Here is a 15,953-nt window from a genome sequence, read left to right on the forward strand (position 1 = left end):
AGGCAAGAACTTCGCATTCGGCGGCAAGTTTAAGGCCTCGTTTGTCCCCAGCGAATGTGCTCGACGTTTCTGTGGAGGGCCTCACCGCCTTGGCGCTTGTCGATACTGGCGCTGCTGTTTCTGTGATGAATGTGAAACTGTGCCGCAAATTTCGCAAAGTGACGACGCCGTTATCTGGATTTTCGCTTCATACACTTAATGTGCAGCGAATCTCGCCTTTGGCCACCTGCACAGCCAGGGCCATCATTTACGGTTGATTTATATTGCCACGTATCATTGTAGTGTCCGTTCGTTCGCGCAAGGACGCAGGAAAGGGTGTTATCATTTGTATTCGTGACGCGAGAAGCGACCGGACTAATCTCGATTGATCACAGTCATGCCGAGCTGCATCTACGTGTTTCCAGATTACTCTAGATGATCTCGACCTGTTATCTCGAAGTTTCCTTGACAGCTTTAAATTGAACAATGCCGCGAGCAGCGGCTTTCGTAGTTCAACGACTGACGAGCACGTTTGTTGCTTACGCTGCCACTGAGTGATTCAGTTCTTTTGCGGGCGCAAGTCAACAAAAATAAAGAGGTTTAGAAGAACTTTTTGTTGGGCTAGATGGTGCATGTTGTAAGCTCAGCTGGATGCCTTTGTTTCCATCATCATTTCGTCTACGTGCCGGGCAAGATACATTTTCTTCTGCCTTCGAAAGGACATCATACCCGCGGATGTGAGTGCACTTTTTGGCTACTAGCGGCCTCCGGTAGGTCTTTTGAAGCGGTTGTGCAGATTTTTGAAAGATCAGCTGTGGCGACAAATTAGAAGGTGCGAAGACCATGTGCGCACGATATGCTACACCATGGATCCGAGATGGCTAGCAGAGACCAAGCTCCAAGCAATTCGCCGCCTAATTGGAAGGATGACGGAGTTTTGGTGGGCCCACACACTCAACCAAGTGACGCGGACTGCTGTGACGAAGAGCAAGACGCAGCCAAAGAGGTCGGTGACTGTCGTGGGGAAAGTTGAGCTTCCTAGTTGTTGTGTCCCCATATTGCTTTTGTGTGTGTGCGCCCCCGCGTCCTCCTCCTAACGACAGTTCGCATCCTCCTCCTAACGACCACTCAATCCTCCTCCTAACGACACTTGCCCCTCGTCGCACGCTGTCACCAGATGCCCCCCCACGGTGCGTCCCCGCACCCTCCTCCTGTTCTGGGAAGCCACTCCCTCCCGTGGACGCTTCTCAGCTCCCTCCTTTCTTCGGGCGGCCAGTTCGGCACCTGCCTCGGTAGACGCTGGTCGCACCCTCATCGGCTTTAAATAAACGAAGTCTAAAAGTACCGTGTGCGTCTTTCGCTGCATTCAACACAGCGACCGGACACGACAGTGGCGACGAGAAAGTGGATTCGACCCGCGCTACGCAACGCTATTGACAAGCCATGGCTACGCGAGGGTTTCCCAATCAGATACCAGAATTCAACGGCTCATCATGGTCATCGTGGGTTGGACGCCTTCAGTTCTACTTTGAAGCTAACAACATCACAGACCCAGCCTTGAAGAGGGCCAACCTGCTGACGCTGTGCGGGGAGCAGACCTACGATACTGTCTGCGCCCTTATTCAGCCAAGCACACCAGCGGCAGTGTCTTACGACGACATCGTATCAGCACTGCAAAAGCACTACGACCCGAGGCCATCAGAGGTCTACAGCCGGGCTCGCTTCCAACGACGAGATCAACTGGGAGGAGAAACTGTGAGCGCCTACGTAGCCGCGCTCAAGAAGCTCGCTGCCGACTGCAATTTTGGAACGCTGTCGACAACAGCTACCGGGCAGGAGGGAGACGCAGCTTCTTCTGCTAACACCACCATGCTTCCCTTGGACGTGATGTTACGCGACAGATTTGTGTGCGGACTGAGTGACGAGTCACTGCAGCAGCGCCTGTTCGCTGAGAAGGACCTCACATTCAGCAAAGCTTACGACATCGCCGTTCGAGCGGAGAGCGCCGGTCACCAGCAGAGAGGGATTCGCCGGAACACCGAGCCGGTACACCAGACAAGCAACCAGGTGCGCAAGCCTTCTGTTGTTGTAAAATCGGTCAAAAAGGCACAACGCTGCTGGCGGTGTGACGACCAACACAACCCCCAGGGATGTCGATTCCAGTCAGCCACGTGTAATTTTTGCCACAAGCGAGGGCATATCGAAAGAGCATGCATTACGAAACGGAGACTTGCCAAGATAAAGTCACCTTCCCAGCCTAATCACAGCGTCAACGCCTCAGAGAATACGCCGCTATCTGATCTCCATGGAACAACATCAGCAACACCATCTGTGTTGTACGACCTGAACACCATGAATCTCGGCACGCGACCGAAGATTTTTACAGAACTAAGCGTACATCACCAGCTGATTAAGTTCGAGGTGGACTCCGGCGCAGCCTGTACTCTGATCAGTGAGGACACGTTCCGAACTTCATGGCCATCTGACGCACCCGCCCTGCAACAAGACGACACGCACCTGCGAACGTGGTCAGGACAGAATCTGCCACTATTGGGCTCTGCCAACGTGCAGGTTAACTACAACGGCCAGACCCATACGCTACCTCTGCTTGTTGTGAAGGGCACAGGATCAAGCCTTCTAGGGAGAAATTGGTTTTCTCCACTAGGCGTGATGATATGCGGCATACACCAGACGCCGAGCCAGAACATGGTTGGTAAACATCAAAACGCCGATGCGCTAAGCCGTCTGCCACTAGACGCAACTGTTGACGAACCATTTCCACCAGGAGACGTTCTGATGTTCGAAGCACTGCCAGAACCTCCGCTTACAGCAGGCACAGTTGCAGCATCTACGCAGAAGTGCGCAGCTCTCCGGCTAGTTTACACAGCTGTTCAACAAGGCAACGTGCATAAACTCAAAGGGGACAACTTCGACGCTTACCGCAGGCGAGCTACAGAGTTGAGCACCCATCGCGGCTGCATCATATTTGGGTCCCGAGTTGTGATGCCGAGAGAACTACGCGCACAAGCTATGTCTCTCATCCACGCCGGACATCGGGGCATCGTTGCAATGAAAAAGTGTGCCAGAAGCTACATGTGGTGGCCTGGCATTGACAACGACATCGAAACAGTGGTGCGAGAATGCAAGCCTTGCCAGAGCAGCCGGAGCGCCCCGCCGAAAGCTCCTGTCCCAGAATGGGAAAAGCCAGACACACCATGGCACACACTGCACATTGATTTTGCAGGACCAATTGAGGGCTGCACTTTCCTTGTGGTCGTAGATGCCTACACAAAGTGGCTTGAGATAAGGCAAATGGGACAGACGACTTCGGCAGCAGTCATTGACAACCTCCGATCACTATTTGCAACGTTCGGCCTGCCGCGCAAGGTAGTGTCGGACAACGGAACACCGTTTGTGTCTGCGGAGATCCTCAAGTTTTATCGCGACAACGGGATCTCATCAGTCACATCGGCCCCCTACCACCCAGCGACAAAAGGACAAGCTGAGCGCTACGTAGCCGAGCTAAAACGCGCCCTTGAAAGAGATCAGACAGGCTCGCTGCAGCGCCGCCTTGCGCGCTTTCTCTTCAAGCAGCACACGACGGTTCAGAGCACAACAGGCGAGACCCCCTCGAAAATGATGTTCGAGCGTGAAATGCGAACCCAGCTCACAGCCATCCTCCCCGAGCCAAAGGCAGAGACGTTCCGGGAAGAAAAAGCAATTCCGCGCTGCGGCACGCTTAATGAGGGGCAGCGCGTCCTCGCCCGACAGTTTCTGAAAAAGCCACGCTGGGAGGAAGCTACAATTGTCAGACGCATAGGCCTGCGCTCTTGGCTCGTCAACATACATGGCACAGTAGCACGCCGACATCTCAACCAGCTGCGTAGATTTACGACGCCGTCTGAGAGCTGTCCGCCAGCGGAGAGAACACGTGCACCATTTTCCCACATAGCCTGGCACCTCTTCCCGGAAGAAGAGACTTCGCCCAGGACAGACCTAGGAGACACAGCGAACAACAGCCAGCCTACAAGTGTTTCTCCCCCGAGCGCACAAAGCCAGCGCGCCTCCACGCGTGAGCGCCGACCCCCTGCACGATACCAGGCAACTTTCTAAGGGGGAAGGAAGTGTTGTGTCCCCATATTGCTTTTGTGTGTGTGCGCCCCCGCGTCCTCCTCCTAACGACAGTTCGCATCCTCCTCCTAACGACCACTCAATCCTCCTCCTAACGACACTTGCCCCTCGTCGCACGCTGTCACCAGATGCCCCCCCACGGTGCGTCCCCGCACCCTCCTCCTGTTCTGGGAAGCCACTCCCTCCAGTGGACGCTTCTCAGCTCCCTCCTTTCTTCGGGCGGCCAGTTCGGCACCTGCCTCGGTCGACGCTGGTCGCACCCTCATCGGCTTTAAATAAACGAAGTCTAAAAGTACCGTGTGCGTCTTTCGCTGCATTCAACACAGCGACCGGACACGACACTAGTGAAGTAAACCAACTTTTGAGCAAAGGACCTAAGTTCAGCCATGAGCCGCAAGTTGAAGCACATGAGTTCCTGGCCTTGGATAGGCGTATAGCAGGAAAGACGTCTGCAGATAACAATCCAAGATGCCTACTAGATGGAGTGGATGCGTTAACAAGATCTACGTGCAACAGTGGCACAAGGACTGGGAAGCATACGTTGACGAAAGTAGTGTCCTACTTTAGAAAAAACAACCTCCAGCTTCTCCAAGCAGACAAGGAGGGCGGCTTTGTCGTGTTCACCGAGGAAGAGTTCGGAGTAAGAGCCGTTGAAGCTATTGCCAAGAACTTCGTTGCTGTGAAATCCAGTGCAACGAGAGTGAAAGGCAAGGCAGCCCAGTTGTGCAAAGACTTGAATTTAGACAGACTTGCGAGTAGCATTACGAAGAGTAAAAAGAATGCGCTTACAGTGTTTTTTACTGCGAAGACGCATAAACCGTCAGCGCCGTTTAGATCTGTAGTTAGCGAGACGGACACTTGGCAGCTTAATCTAAGCAGATATCTGCAAAAACACCTCAATAATCTTCCTGTAGTTGATCCTTTTCATACCAAGTGTTCAAAAGATGTTATTAGTTTTCTAGAAGCAAATGATTCCATTGGGTATGTGTTTTCCGTCGATGTGGAAGATTTATTTTATTCTGTGCCCCACAGTGAGTTGTTTGCAGCTGTAAGAGAAGCTATAGAAGGGAGCGGTGCTGTTCAATTTCAGAACTCGTCAGGGGTTTCAATAGATAATTTTATGAAGATACTTGAGTTTTACCTTGGTGTGACGTTTGTCGCTTACGACAATAAATTTTATCGCCAAAGACAAGGGATCTGCATTGGATCCTGCGTAGCGCCTGTACTGACTAATATTTTTCTTACATCTATTGACCGCGCCCTTGAACTAAGTTTAACGGGGAAGGGGGTACTGAAGGTTTTTAGGTATGTTGACGATTTCCTAGTAGTTTTTAAAAAGCAGAATGAATTGACGTACACAGACGCCGTGAGCTCTGTGTTAAATACTTTTAAAGAAATGGGAGGGGGATTGAGGTTCACGCATGAGCTGCCTGTGGGGGGTTCTTTACAGTTTTTAGACATCAACATCACTGTGGGTGAAGGTCATTCTTGTTGGCAATATGCACCGCGAGCACAGAAGGAGCTACTACCGTATGCTTCGGCCCAGTCAAAAACTGTGAAACGCGCCATTGCCAAGCTTTGCCTGGAATCGGCTCTCATGAAATCGTGTTGTCATTCCATGCAAGCGAGCTATGACAAGCAGGTGGAAAGATTACGTTCGGCAGGATTTCCGGGCACAATCATCACAGCGGTTGCTGAAGCCCTGTTGAACAAGATGAAAGCCGTCAACATGCAGCAGCCATGTTACAACAGGAAAGCGGCTGTGAAACCTGAAGTAGTGCCATATGTGCACAAGGTAGCCCACCACTTGAAAAAAGTGGCCAACAAACATGGCGTACCGGTTGTTTTCTCGGCCCCACGCAAGCTGTCACAGCTCTGCGCGCGCATCGCGAGCAAAGACAAGAGTGGGTGCCGCATCAGACATGCAAAGAAGTTCGTGAATTGCTGCATCGGGGTGGTCTACGAAATACCGCTGTCATGCGGGAAGGCCTATGTGGGCCAAACAGGGCGGTGCATCAATGAAAGGGAAGGTGAGCACGCCCGGTCAGTGAAAGACGTAAGTGGTGCACACCTTTCTCAGCACTGCGCTGAGTGTTATGAATGCCCTCGAGCGGCAGAACATTTGCCACAGGCAAGATGCAAGTACTGCAGAAAGTGCCAACCACAGTTTCATGAGATAAAGATTTTAGGTAAAAGCAAAGACACAAGGGCGAGGGAACTATTGGAAGCATATCATATAAGGAAGAGAGGTGTATCGTGTGTTAGCGATACGTCAGTGAACCTCTACAAATCGGAGATGGCGTATCTTGAACGGTTCAGTAGATAGTGTGGTGTGGAAACTGGTATCTGTCGGCACGTATCCTGGTTTTTACCTTATATTTGCTGCGCTGTTAGTGAATAAAGTTAGATGAAGTTTAGTGCTAGTCCTGTGCGGTCCTCTCTTATGTCCGTCTTGGTTGCGCTACTGTTCTTTTTCTTACAAAAATAAAGAGCTTCGTTTGCAAGTCTTGTTGGTGTCCCACTGACCACTGGACTGCCGTCACTACAACGCGACATCTGGTGGAGGTGCGGGGTAGCCTCCCATGTTCCGGACACCCCCTACAAGCCGTGACGCCAGCCCTCTGAGTCATTTACCGCAGGACCTGAGTCCAGTCCACCGCGCAAGCCGCCGTCTGCTAGGAAACGCACCTGAGTTCGGGATTCTGCCGGACCCTACCCGGAAGCGAAAGACAGTAGCAACGTCCACCATGAGCTTGCCCCAGACGACGACTCCAATCATTCTTCACCAGACCCGGGTGCCACCAACCTTCGACGCTTCGCCTGGTGCCGACCCCGAAGAATGGCTGGAACAGTTCGACCGTGTGGCTGTCTTCAACAACTGGGATGATGCTACGAAACTTAAGTATGTCTCCTTCACCTTGGAGGGACCAGCAAGAATCTGGTTTGAGAATGAGGAAGCTAGCCTCACGAGCTGGGAAACCTTCAAGGAGCAGCTTCTGAAGATCTTCACGAACGTCGTGCGAAAGGAGAGAGCCCAGCAGCTGCTACAGTTTCGCATACAACATCCAAACGAGACCGTTGCAATGTACACTGAGGAGATGAAGCGTCTCTTCCGGCGTGCCGACGCAGACATGAAATAAGAAAAAGTAAAGCTTCTTATGCGAGGAGTCAAAGAGCAACTCTTTGCGGGCCTCGTACGGAACCCACCGAAAACCGTCGCGGAATTCGTCGAAGAGGCATCCACCATGGAAAAAACACTTGATGCCCGGGCCCGCCAGTATGACTGCCAGCAGCGCGTTTTCGCAGCAACCTGCCTGGACAACGCTAACAACAATGACCTGCGGGAGGTTATACGTCAAGTTGTGCGAGAGAAGCTCCGATGATTGCTGCCAACGGGAACGCAGCCGCAACTTTCATCGCTCACTGACGTAATCCGGGACGAGGTTCAACAGGCCTTGGGTGTGACGCCGACATCCACGCAGCCTCTGCAGCCCCCAGCCATGACTTACGCCGCATCTGTGCGCCGTCCTGCCCCTCGACGACGGGACCCAAGCCCCTATCGCCCTCAGCCAGCTGCGCTGGACCGCCGCCCTCTCGCCCCAACCCGCCCGTCCTACGAGCGTCGCACACAGCCGAGGAAATGCGACGAGTGGAGAACTCCCGACCAGCGCCGCCCACTATGCTTCCACTGTGGCGAAGCCGGTCAAGTCCTCCGGCACTGCCCATAGAGACGACTGGGCATCCGAGGGTTCTCTTACGACGCTCCACGACCCCGACCCGGCCAGCGATCAGCCGAAATAGACGAGTTTTTGCGTCGGGAAGGATGCTCATCCCCGAGCCGCCTATCACGTTCCCCGTCGCCATCTTCACCGCGCTTCGTATCTCCTAGCCGAGGTTACGCGGTGCGTGGACGCTCCCCCAGCCCCCGAAGGTTAAACTGAATAAAGCAGCCTCTGGAGGTGAGGTTGCTTCTGAGCGCAAGATCAAAGATCCTCTATCGACGAAAACGCAAGACCGTGCCTCAACTACGACGACAACACCGACGACGACGACGCGCCGAGACGTCAACCTTATACCACCGCCCAGAGAAGTAACGTCGGAGTACGCCCACCGCAGTCTCACTGCCCGACAAAGCCAAGATCGTACACCGAAGACAACGCGCAATACGAAAACACGAACAAGTGACCTTGAAGTTATGGTCGACGGTCACACGGTTACTGCCTTGGTGGGCACCGGAGCTGACTACTCCGTCATGAGTGGGCCACTCACTGTCCGACTCAGGAAAGTAACAACAACTTGGGATGGCCCGCTGATCCGCACCGCTGGTGGTAATCTGATTACGCCGTCAGGACGCTGCACCACGAGAGTTACTGTAAATGGGAGAACCTATGCTACAACCTTCCTGGTCCTAAAGCAATGCTCGCGTGATGTGATTTTGGGAATGGACTTCCTGAATGAACATCGGGCGATCATCGACCTTCGGTCTAAGTCGATCAAGCTTTCCACGGAGAACGCCATACCTGCTGTGATGAGCGCAACTCATCTCGTTGCCTTAAATGTCCTCGACGAAGCATTGAGCGTGCCGCTATGGTGCCTAGAAGGGGTAGGTGACGCCAGCGCCGGCATATCCATCGAGAGAGCGTGATCCGCTGTTTCATGCGCTGCCGCAAAAGCCGCGGTGGCGCTGCGGTCAGCTTGGCGATCGCGTGTCTCGTGCTAGTGCAGTCTCTCGCGGTGTGTGGACGGCGAGACGGCGCTCCTTTCTCTTCGTAGCTGTCAGCGTGTTATCTCGTTTATGGCAAGATCTGTTTTGCTGCTGACATTCTAATGTGAGTGCCGAACTTCGCCGGACAGATGAACTCCAGTGCAAAGAAAGCCAGGCAGCGTCACTGCTTTGCCCCTGGCTGCACATCCGGCTATGTGTCGTCGAGGCAGCAGGGTCAGCGTGTCTCTTTTTTTCTGTGCCGAAGGACCCTGCACGCTTCGAAGCTTGGCGACGAGCTGTCCCCCGTGCAGACAAATCTTTGGACGCGAAGTCGGCGTTATGTCAGCGTCATTTCGACGAGCAGTATATTGAGCGTTGTTTCACGCACGTGATAAACGGCGAAACTGTTCAGTTTCCGCGAGAGCGGCCGGTGCTGAAACCCGACGCGGTTCCAACCGTATTCCCCAATGTTCCCGCATATCTCGAAAAAAGCGCCGAAGAAAAGGACGTCAAGAACTTCAACCTGCGGTTTGCCTTCGAAGATCCGGCGCTAGGAACCAAGCGCGTCTGCTTTTGTGGAATCAACTGACTCGCGCAGTGCAGAAAGTGATTGTAGCGAAGTGCCTTTTTTGAACTCGCCAGAAGTTCCAGACGTCTGCAAGTGTGATCGTCCCAGCGCTTACTGGGCTAGGCACTTGATTGCCGGGGCCGACAACGTCACGGCATTTATCGTGTGCTCTCTAGAAGGTGAGAGCATATGTTTCGAAAAGTATGTGCTGATGATAACGAATGGGAGAACAGTTCAAGCAACGGTTTTTGTGCAAGCCACAAAAATCAAAACTGTTCATATTACCGACGTGGAAATGGCAGAAGAGTTGCTTCGAAACGTGGACTCCATGATTCCATGCAGAGGATTTGGCAAAACTGGCGAATTTGAAGTAAATGCCAAGCGCAAAGAGAAGACCTGTGGTGGCAGAACTTTCAGCCCATCTTGTCGCGGAGTTGCTCAAATGCCAGAAAACTCCTGTCCACAGTGCAAGCACCTTCGAAGACTGTTCCTGAACCAGGCATCGTACAGAAGAAGAAAGTAAAAACCGGGGTCCAGTCGCTTTCGTACAGGCTGAAGCTGCGAACAGCACAAGCGAAAAGGCGCAGGCTGAGTGTCCTTCAAGCTAAATTGCGCATAAAGGAGTTGAAGCGAAACAATACGCAGATCGATTCTGCAGTATTTGAGGAAGCGGTCAAGGCCTTACCCGTGAAGCAACAGCAGCAGGTCAAGGCATGCTTTGCAGCGTCTAAGAGGAAATGCACGAAAGGAATGAAGTACGAAAGTGAGTGGGCGCTGGAGTGTTTGATTATGTGCATGAAGAGTCCCAGGCTCTGCGAGCACATACGCAGAAACAAGATAATGACCTTGCCTTTCATATCATTGCCTTCCCATTTCCTAGTGCCGAGCAATGCACGGTCGGTGCCCAATGTTTAATGTTTTTCTCTAATTACACAAAAGCATGTGTAAATGTATCTTTTATTTTAATTACCCTCAATTTTTTTATGTGTAATACTTTTTTTCTTTGATGTGCAATAAATTTTTGCTATGCTTTGCTTGTTGGAACCATTCATATTTTTTTTAGGAGTAAGCTGACGGCTCGTATTCCTGAAACTGAAACTGTTCGCGAATAAAGGTTTGTAGCTGCGCTGGGATTCTACGTAGCGAAGCGGCAACCAATTAATTTTAATGGTTAAAATTGCATTCAGCAGCAGACACGCTTGAATAGAGTTTAATGAGCGAAACCATTACTTGCAACAACATCTCTGAAAGGCCCATGCGTTACACGCACGGCAGGCCCATGGCTAGCGGCGCGTACCGAGCATCGCATTACGGCCAACAGCGCCACCTACGCCAGGCTTGAAACGGAGGAGCGGCGGCCGCCTCCCGTTGGCGTAACCTACCCCTTCTAGACACCATAGTGCCGCTCCGATCGAGTGTCCTCGCCTGCATAGGTACTGAAGACATCGAAACTGCCGAAGGCGTCATCGAGGGGAACATCCAGCTACTCCTGGATCGAGGACTGGCCGTCGCAAGGGGAGTCGCCCAAATCCGAAATGGCCAAGCCCAGGTGTTGCTAACCAACTTTACCGAAGAATACCGGCATCTAAACAAAGGTACGACGATTGCTTTTCTCGACGAGCTGGCAGACATCAGAGACATATTTGCCCTACCCGACCAACCCGTAGAACCATCTGAACAACGCCATCAACCAACGTTTGATATCAACCCAGCATTACCCCGGAGCAGACAAGACCAAATACGCAGTCTTCTTCAAAGGTACGGCGATTGCTTCTGATCAGCATCGAATGTGCGACGAACCCGGCTTGCCAAGCACCGCATTGTCACAGACGAACACGCCCGACCACTGCGGCAGAGCCCCTACTGCGTATCGCCGATAGAACGAAAAGCTATCCGCAAGCAAGTTGAGGAAATGCTTCGTGACGACGTCATCCAGAGATCAAGGAGCCCCTGGGCAGCACAGTTGTCCTAGTGAAAAAGAAAGACGGCACCCTTCGCTTCTGCGTCGATTACCGCCGCCTGAACAGCATTACGAAGAAGGATGTCTACCCCCTCCCCCGCATCAACGACACACTGGATCAGCTATGCAATGCTAAGTACTTTTCATCGATAGACCTGAAGAGCGGCTACTGGCAAATTGAAGTCGACGAAAGAGATCGCGAGAAGACTGCGTTCATCACGCCAGACGGACTCTTCGAGTTCAAGGTGATGCCATTCGGCCTCTGCTCTGGCCCAGCGACGTTCCAGCGAGTAATGGATACTGTACTCGCAGGCTTGAAGTGGCAGATTTGCCTAGTCTACTTAGATGACGTTGTTGTCTTCTCCTCAAGCTTTGAAGACCACCTCAGAAGGCTTCGGATAGTGCTGGAAACGATCAAGTCTTCAGGCCTGACACTGAAACCAGAGAATGAGAAGTGCCACTTCGCCTACGAGGAGCTGCTGTTCCTTGGTCACGTCGTAAGCAAGGATGGTTTGGTTTGGTTTGGTTTATGGGGTTTAACGTCCCAAAGCGACTAAGGCTATGAGAGACGCCGTAGTGGAGGGCTCCGGAAATTTCGACCACCTGGGGTTCTTTAACGTGCACTGACATCGCACAGTACACGGGCCTCGAATTTCTCCTCCAAAGAAATTCAGCCGCTGCGGCCGGGATCGAACCCACGTCTTTCGGGCCAGCAGCCGAGCACCATAGCCACTGAGCCACCGCGGCGGCGTAAGCAAGGATGGAGTTCGCCCAGACCCTCAGAAGACGGCTGCGATCGCAGAGTTTCCACAGCCGAAAGACAAGAAAGCTATATGCAGATTCCTTGGATTGTGCGCATATTACCGGCGATTCGTCAAGAACTTATCGCGCATCGCTGAACCTTTGCCCCAACTTACCAAGGCTGACGTGCCTTTTAAATGGGAAAGGCCGCAAGAGGAAGCTTTCTAGGAGCTGAAGCGCCGCTTACAGTCCCCTCCTGTGCTCGGGCACTTTGATGAAAATGCCGAAATCCATACCAATGCAAGCAGTGTGGGCTTAGGAGCGGTCCTCGTTCAGAAAAATGGCAGACAGGAGAAAGTTATCGCGTACGCTAGCCGTTCACTGTCGAGAGCCGAAGCCAACTATTCGACGACAGAGAAAGAATGTCTCGCCATTATTTGGGCCATGTCCAAATTTCGCCCCTACCTGTACGGACGACCATTCAAGGCTGTGAGCGAAAGATTCCTCTGGCCGCCTTGCTCGTTGGAGCTTGCGTCTTCAAGAATTCAACATAACTGTAGTCTACAAATCTGGCCGCAAGCATTCCGATGCAGACTGCCTATCGCGAGCCCCCGTAGACGCAGCACCGCAAGAGGAAGACGACGACGCTTTCCTAGGACCGGTAAGCGCCAGCAGTTTCGCGCAGCAGCAGCGCTCGGATCCCGAGTTGCAAAGCCTAGTTGATTACTTGAAAGGCAAGACCGCATCGCCTCCCCGATGGTTCAAGCGCCAACTGTCGTCCTTCGTCCTTCACAATAATGTCCTCCTGAAGAAGAGCCCAACAGGACAGTGCATCTTCTTGTCGCGCCCAAAAATCTGAGGCAAGAAATTATGCAGGCATGTCATGATGAGCCGAATGCTGGGCATCTCGGGATTGCTCGCACGTTGCACCGTAAACAGGAGAAGTACTACTGGCCGCGGCTAGCTACCGACGTTTTCCATTACGTGAAAACGTGCTGTGAGTGTCAGCGAAGCAAAACGCCTGCGATCCGACCAGCCGGACTCCTGAACCCCATACCACTGCCAACTAGCCCTTTCAGACAATGGGGATGGACCTCCTCGGCCCCTTTCCAACTTCATCATCAGGTAAGAAGTGGATCATCGTGGCCACCGACTACATGACCTGCTACGCCGAAGCAAAAGCGTTGCCTAGTGGTACCGCAACAGAAGTTGCAAAATTTTTTGTCGAACAAATTCTCCTGCGACACGGCGCCCCCGAAGTGCTCATCACAGACAGAGGAACGGCATTTACAGCGGAGCCGACGCAAGCCATTTTAAACTACAGCCAGACAAGCCATCGGAGGACAACTGCCTATCATCCACAAACCAACGGACTCACAGAGCGTCTGAACAAGACCATCGCAGACATGCTCTCCATGTACATTGACGCCAAACATAAGACGTGGGACTCCATTCTGCCCTATGTGATCTTCGCCTATAATACTGCTGTCCAGGAGACAACCAGGTTTACCCCATTCCAGCTGGTATACGGCAGGAAGCCCACGACAACACTCGGCGCAATGCTCCCGCACGTTTCTGACGAAGACAACCTCGACGTTGCCGCCTACCTTCATCACGCCGAGAAAGCCCGAAGACTTTCGCGGCTTCGCATTCAAGACCAGCAGCTTACCGACGCCCGGCGCTACAATCTGCGCCGACGAGACACGCATTACAAGCCAGGTGATCGGGTTTGGATATGGACGCCAGCTCGCCGCCGTGGATTGAGTGAAAAGTTGCTGCGACGCTACTTTGGCCCGTACAGGGTTCTCCGTCGCATCGGTGACCTCGACTATGAAGTCATCCCCGACGGCACGACAGCATCTCAGCGACGCCGCACACGCCCGGAAGTCGTACATGTCGTACGCCTGAAGCCATATTATGAACGCTGAAGGACTCTAAGTTTGCATTCTCCACATTTATTTTCATTTTAAAGCATCGAGACGATGCTTCTTTGGGAGGGGGGTAATGCCACGTATCATTGTAGTGTCCGTTCGTTCGCGCAAGGCCGCAGGAAAGGGTGTTATCATTTGTGTTCGTGACGCGAGAAGCGACCGGACTAATCTTGATTGATCACAGCCATGCCGAGCTGCATCTGCGTGTTTCCAGATTACTCTAGATGATCTCGACCTGTTATCTCGAAGTTTACTTGACAGCTTTAAATTGAACGATGCTGCGAGCAGCGGGCTTTCATAGTTCAACGACTGACGAGCACGTTTGTTGCTTACGCTGCCGCCGAGTGATTCAGTTCTTTTGCGGGCACAAGTCAACAAAAATAAAGAGCTTCGTTTGCAAGTCTTGTTGGTGTCCTACTGACCGCTGGACTGCCGTCACTACAACGTGACAATATAGTCGAATTCAGCGTTCTCTCATCATGTTCGTATGACATTATTTTAGGTTGGGATTTCTCTCCCAAAATGAGGCCCTCATCAATTGAGCTCGTGCCGAGCTCGAACTTCTTCCGTGCTATGCTGCCTCGCCTGATACATCATCTTCGTGGGGCAAACTGCATGTGGCTGACGACATCGAGATTACTCCATGATCATCTGCCCCCTTCCCTGTCTCCTGCCTCACTGCATCTGACGGTGCCGTCATCTTTACACCATCCGACACCTTCACCTCTCGACACGGTCTGCCTCTGCTATTCACTGTGCTCACTGTTCAAGATGGCTGCAGCCTCATCCCGATCTCGAACCCTTTTCTGAGCCCCTGCATATTTCTCCGTGGCGAATGCCTTGGCCATATTCAGCCGTCGACTCTTTGCTCGAACCTGAACATTGCACCGAATCATGTCCTCTTCCTACTCATTCTCCTACTTTGCCCACATCTCCCGCTTTGGCCACAGACAACGCCTTTGCTGATTCTGTCGACGCCAGTCTTGCCACACTGCAACGCGGCCGACTTCTTCACTTACTGAACCAATTTCGTTCTTCTTTCGACATAGCTCAAAACCGACTCGGTCGCACGTCTACCGTGACCCATGAAATCGACACTGAAGATCACTTGCCGCTTCGTCAACACCTGTACCGCGTTTCGGCAGCCGAACGCCAGATTATCAACACACAGGTGGACGACATGCTTCAGCGAGGCATAATTCAACCATCCAGTAGTCCGTGGGCCTCTCCTGTCATTCTAGTGAAGAAAAAAGATGGCACAATACGGTATCGCGTCGATTATTGGCCCCTTAACAAGATCACCCACAAAGACGTTTACCCGCTGCCGCGAATCGATGACGTCCTCGACTGCCTCCAGGGCGCGGAATTCTTTTCATCTTTAGACCTGCGATCGGGGTATTAGCAGGTCCCTGTGGCGGAGGCTGACCGTGCCAAGACGGCTTTTGTTACACCAGATGGACTGTACGAATTTACCGCCATGCCTTTCGGCCTCTGTAATACCCCAGCGACTTTCGAGCGCATAATGGACTCCATTTTACGCGGCCTGAAGTGGACAACATGCCTGTGCTACTCAGACGACATTATCGTCTTCGCGCCTGATTTTGAGATGCACCTTCAATGCTTGGAGCACGTGATGACATGTTTAACTGCTGCGGGGCTCCAACTTAATCTCAAGAAGTGTCGCTTTGGCGTCCGCCAACTGACAATTTTAGGTTGGTTTGGTTTATGGGGTTTAACGTCCCAAAGCGACTGAGGCTATGAGAGACGCCGTAGTGAAGGGCTCCGGTAATTTCGACCACCTGGGGTTCTTTAACGTGCACTGACATCGCACAGTACACGGGCCTCGAATTTCTCCTCCAAAGAAATTCAACCGCCGCAGCCGGGATCGAACCCGCGTCTTTCGGGTCAGCAGCCGAGCACCATAGCCACTGAGCCACC

At 52.6% G+C, this 15,953-nt stretch overlaps 1 protein-coding gene across 2 annotated transcripts in view; it reads right to left on the bottom strand.

Annotated features, from left to right (window-relative positions):
- Positions 1 to 15,953, bottom strand: part of LOC149367723 (uncharacterized) — a 107,259-nt gene that overhangs the window by 81,579 nt on the left and 9,727 nt on the right. The window lies entirely within an intron of this gene.

Source organism: Amblyomma mixtum, chromosome 1 (genome assembly GCF_055824585.1).
Source record: "Amblyomma mixtum isolate Tamu chromosome 1, ASM5582458v1, whole genome shotgun sequence".
Classification (NCBI taxonomy): domain Eukaryota; kingdom Metazoa; phylum Arthropoda; class Arachnida; order Ixodida; family Ixodidae; genus Amblyomma; species Amblyomma mixtum.